This window comes from Crocodylus porosus, unplaced genomic scaffold (genome assembly GCF_001723895.1).
Source record: "Crocodylus porosus isolate Cpor-Errol unplaced genomic scaffold, CroPor_comp1, whole genome shotgun sequence".
NCBI classification, from domain to species: Eukaryota; Metazoa; Chordata; order Crocodylia; family Crocodylidae; genus Crocodylus; species Crocodylus porosus.
In genome coordinates this window covers 119,186,027-119,191,268 of record NW_017728943.1, presented here as the reverse complement: position 1 = coordinate 119,191,268, position 5,242 = coordinate 119,186,027, and the positions used below count along the sequence as shown (strand labels likewise).

General features: G+C 40.6%; 1 long non-coding RNA gene across 1 annotated transcript; it reads left to right on the top strand.

Moving 5' to 3' along the window:
* The first annotated feature begins 1,054 nt into the window (after nt 1–1,054).
* LOC109320111 lies at nt 1,055–5,242 on the top strand. Its single transcript, XR_002103718.1, has 2 exons — nt 1,055–1,776; nt 4,537–5,242. It is a non-coding gene; the product is annotated as an uncharacterized LOC109320111 (long non-coding RNA).

The window sequence follows — 5,242 nt, the reverse complement described above, 5'->3', positions numbered from 1 at the left end:
TTAGAGCAGTATTTGGCATGCCCAGTATTGCTCTTATGGGCATGCCCAAGACTTAGCTTGGAAGTGGTGCTAGGCACGCCTAGACATGCATCAAAAAGTGGCTACAGAATTTTTTGGTCTTTGGGACATACAGGTGGTTTGGCAGTGAGTGGATGGGGCATGTTTTCATGGTGGCATTCCTCAGCACCACCCAACATGAGGTAGTAAGGCCAACATCTTTTGGAAGAGATATATGAATGAAAACCCTTGACTTCATGGTCAGGTGCTTTACATGACACTTTTCCACTTTTAATCCACAGGTTATAGCCAAATTCAAAATTAGGATAAGATTCTGCTTCTTGAATTCACTCTGAAGTTCCTTTAGTAGAAGTAGACTCCACTTTACCAGCAACACTAAGCAATTTCATTGGGTACACCAGCTGTTGTGTTTGAACTGAGCTGTAGCTGCGTCTTGGTGATGGCAGAATGAAATTTGGATACACACTTAACAAAGGATTTGGAGATTCTGGGGGGTGGGGTGGAGGAAGCACTAAAAATGTATGTATTGGAAGATAAGGTTTGGTATTAGCATTAATCTTGATGGCTATCAACAACAGCTGAAAAAAGATGACTTCTATCTTACTACTCCATCAAAAGGCTTTCTTATCTGAAAACTAATGTTGATACTTAGACTCTATGGCTGTGTCCAGATGAGCGCAGACATTTGATTCCTGGGGGACAAGTAGCAGTGGCACACTTTGCACCGCAGCTAATTGTCCCTGGGGAATGCCCATGTCATGCACACTTTGGCATGCAGCAAGTTACCCCAGGGGCAGTAGGGAAGGCTGGGGCCAGCATTGTGCTGACCCCAACAGCTTTACCTCAGGTCCTGGGGATCTCCCGGGACTGCAGGAGCAGTGATTCTTCTGGGTGGAGCCTGGCTGGCAGCCACGGCATGGCTCTGGATGGCCTGGCTCTGCTTTTCATCAGCGCGTGCTGCCCATGTGTGTGCTGCTCTGGGTTATTTTTCCTGTGGGTTTTTTTTTAAAATCCTGGATATACAGGGTCAAAAAAACCCATGGAAAAAGAATCCGGAGCAGCACATGCATGGGCAGCGCACCTTTGCAGCATGGAAAACATCTGACTGCGTGGTATGTGGTGCTTCAGGTGTGTTTGTGGTGCCACATACTGCATGGCTGTGCTTGTCTAGATGCACCGTATATGCTTTTTAAAATCTATCCTCATATTAAACTGTTGATACTTTATTTAAACAAAAATGAAATAAACACTTAAATATATTGTTATCCATAGAATTGATTCACGAATGAAAAGAATTGGGAAGTGCTCTTGTCAATTCAAATAATACAGAATCAATAATCTCTGAGGTTTCATCCTTTAGCGATGGAATGATGGGTGCCTCCTGCCAGAACAATATTTTGAAAAGATGTGAATCAAGCTTTTCTCTGGGAGTCTTGCAGCTTTAGAAGGGAATGATAAAGTATTTTAATGTTCTTCAGTGTGCGTGCATTTGAATGTGTTGTTATTTGTGGTTGCATGAACATTACTGGCCTTTTTGTTATTCCAGTTAGCGTTTATTTTGTCCACAGCTTTCATTTTACATTTCTCGCGTCTGCTTTGTTTTGTTTGGTGTTCCAAAGTCATTGGGTTGGAATACCAGCCAAATAATAAGCATTTTACTATAAAAATGTGAACTTAGTCAGTGCTAGAAAGCTGTTTTGAAAAAGCAAAGCATGTCAGCAGGTATATTTATTGCAGCCCCTCATCTTCAACGGGAAGGTATGTAATCAAATTCCTGCCCTATAGCGTCTCAATGATGCAGTATTTTAATTGAGGGCAAATGTGATAATCTGAAAGGTGCATTTTTCCCCACGCAGTCTGATAAGGAGTGTAATGTATTATGTTTTTTGAAAAAGTAAATGAAATTTCCATAAACGAGTCTCAGTGTATTTATTGATGGCAGAACTCCAATTTGCAATAAATCCACGGTGCCTAAATTTTTAGTAGTTGGCAGAAGCTTTTCTAATCTGTATGTAACATCCTGTCCAAGATTTTGGCAGTCAACATAGACAAGTAAAACTAGGCCATAGGAGGAACAAAGCCTTTGGTCTCTCTCTTATTATGAATTATAGTTCTATTTTTGAAAGGAAGTTGGCAAACTTTTAAAAGAAGCCTAAAACTTGTCTAAATAGGTCATGCAAATCCCACACTCTTTCCTCCCCCCTCCTCATTATATTGTAATTAAAATACAAAACAAAAAACAAACTAATTGTTCATGCAGTGGGAGCTCGGACCTTGCCCAAATGGAAAGCTGAAATAGGTTTATCTTTTTCTGAAATTAAAAACCAATCATAGACTTCAGCAAGGTGCTCTTTATTTTTTAGGAATATCCATAGGTTTTTCTGAGATGAAATACAGTCCCTGATGAAAATGACCCAGAAGTCTAGTTACTTCAGATAGATTTAGCTAAACCTAACCCTTTTCTTTTATAGCCCATGATGCAATTTGGATTCTTCTCCAGTCTATTATAATATCCTTGATCTTTTGCTCCACTTCTGAAATATTTGGGTTGTTTTTTTTTTTTAACTGCTAAATAAGGAAAGGGTCTGTCCTTTGAAAAAGATTTTTATGACTCTGAACTCTTTACTTTGTTCTAAATTGCTTCAAGGCCTATTTTTATTTTCTTAACTTCTGCTTCAGGGACATATATTTTCTTATGGCTGTTTTCATACATTTCTCTTCAAGAGTAATATTTAGGTCAGGTAATCTACAAATTTTCTGGAACTATACAGAACTGGTTCAATCTCATAATCTCCATGATATAGATGAGGAAATTTAGGTATGTTGACTGATGGGAACTGCAGAGTAAATCAGTGGCTGACCCAGAAAAGAATAACTAGTTTCTTGACTCCTAATCCAGCACTATCCACTGCATCAGGCAACTAGTTTAGAATCGTTGAAGGAATTCTTGTGTGTCTATGATTAACTTAGAGTCACTTTTTTTGAAAATAACAGTTATAAACATATTTTGGAGAATGAAAACCTGTTTTCAATATTGCAAGGAAATATTCCCAGATAGTAGCCAAAGACCACTGCTTGTGTGTGTTTTATTTTATTCACTTGTTTATGTACTATTTTTCCTCTCAATTCTTCCCTTCCCTATAATTCGAAATACTCAGTCATTTTTCTAATTTTAGCATTATCTCTTAGATCAGAAGTGCTGTCAGCCCACAAAACTCTTGAATGAATGGTATACTCTAACTTAGAAACCATTTTTTCTGTCCTAGCCAGCAGTATCAGTTTATAAGCACCATAAATTTCACAGAGTCACTGCCAGCGTGGAGGAAATCACATTTTTGTGAGATCCTCACTGAAATGCCCATTTCCCCACCCCTGTAGCCAGTCAAATACATTAGTCTAGATTTATGTCACCTCAGCTGAGGAATTTGGTCCCAAGAATTTGGCCCCCCACCTCAGTCATAATTTGGCTGCTGTTCACTGGAATTGAAATTTGAGTCTAGGTATTACGGGTTCTCAGTCTTGGACCCAACCCTCTAGATGTGGCTTTGTCTACATTAGGCTGACAGCAATGATGCAAGTGTTCAGTATAGATAGTTCTCCAGATGACAAATCTCTTTTGGACATTATATTATCTAGCTGTGTGGAGTTAGGTAAAGCAGAGTCTACAATGCTGGTGGCCATTGTGGGGGGGCTTGTCTGTGTAGTAGAACCTACATTCTTTGCAGGGTTACTTTCCTATCCCCAGAGCTGTCCCTGGGGTGGGGTGGGGGGGCATGACTTGGGGCGACTGCCCCGGGCCCCGTGGACAGCACCATTAGCATGTGCTGAGGGCACCACCCCTCTGTACACCGCTGGCTCTCCGCTCCGGCCACTCGCCGTGCCACCCCCCCCACAAGCTGATATGCCCTGGGCCCTGCACACCCCTAGGGTCAGCTTTGCCTATCCCTCCTGCAAAGATGAACAATTGTGAGCTTGCAGCAAACAGTTGCCTACTTCTGTCTTGCTCGCAGTGGACTGGTGAATTTAAGCGAGTTGGGAAGCATTTGGATATGAATGATCTGGGTTTCACCATACTAAAAAAGTGTTATTGCTAATGATATTGAATCAATGCCAGGGAGAATTGTTTTGATAAAAGTACATCAGGCTGTAGTCTTCATTCAGTATCAATGCCTCTAGAGCAAAATATCATTTCTTTTTTTCCCTGTAGGTTTTTTTTAATGTTCAGATTAGTTTAAACTCTGTGCATGCACGTATGCATGCATGCATGTTAGACTCTTATGTGGCTTCCAAATAGGAATACAAATCAACTTGGATTTTGTAGTAGGACTTCCTATTTTATTTTATATTGTTAAAATTAAGGTCATGGTTTTTGCATAAAAGAAGGCAGCACTTCAGCTTTCCTGCCATTTACCGTTATTTTGCCTTTTGGGACTACCTAGAATACTGTTGGAATCAGAAGAGAGTTCATTTTTCTAGGGTATACAATCACAATTTTCTATCTTAATTCTGTTTTTGTAGGACTCTGTTGCATGTGCCTCACTATAGGAGCTGTGCTTAGCTACAGAGCCATAAGAGCTATTTTAAAGCAAAAGTTGGATTCTGTAGAGGTGTAGAGATACCTGTGCCACAACCAAGGAAGTAAACAACTCAAATTCATTAGTAGTTCCTCTGTTTTTCTCTAAGCCCACAGCAAAGCAGTGGTGCAGTGGGAGGATCAGCATGTGAAGGCAATGTAACTGTAGAAGTAAGTAAAATCTACTTGGTAAGAAGAGATGGTATGGAAAACCATCTACCTGCATTTCCACAGAGTTCAACTAATGGAGACTAGCTCACAGGAACCACAGTGAGATACTCTGCTCACTAAACAATGACTTGAGGCACTGTTGGCCCCGATCCTTATCTTCATCTTAAGAAAAGTGACGAAGGGAGGCAGTCTTGTATTGCAACTCTTTCCCAGGCCCTGGAAGCCACAGAAGCTAAGTGAAAACAAGAATTGATAAGGACTGTACATTTCCAACACCTTAAAGATACAGAAGAAAACATCTCTACTGGAAGAGACTTGTTCCCATGTTACTTTCTTTGGGTGGCATCTATCTTGAATTATCAAAGCAGCCTGAACTCTGTTGGGACCACAGTGTAGCCTGGAAGTCTAACCTGAAATTTACTTGTAGTAAGGCAATCTTCCCTGCATGCACTATAACCAGGGATCCCGGTTTTCTCTGAT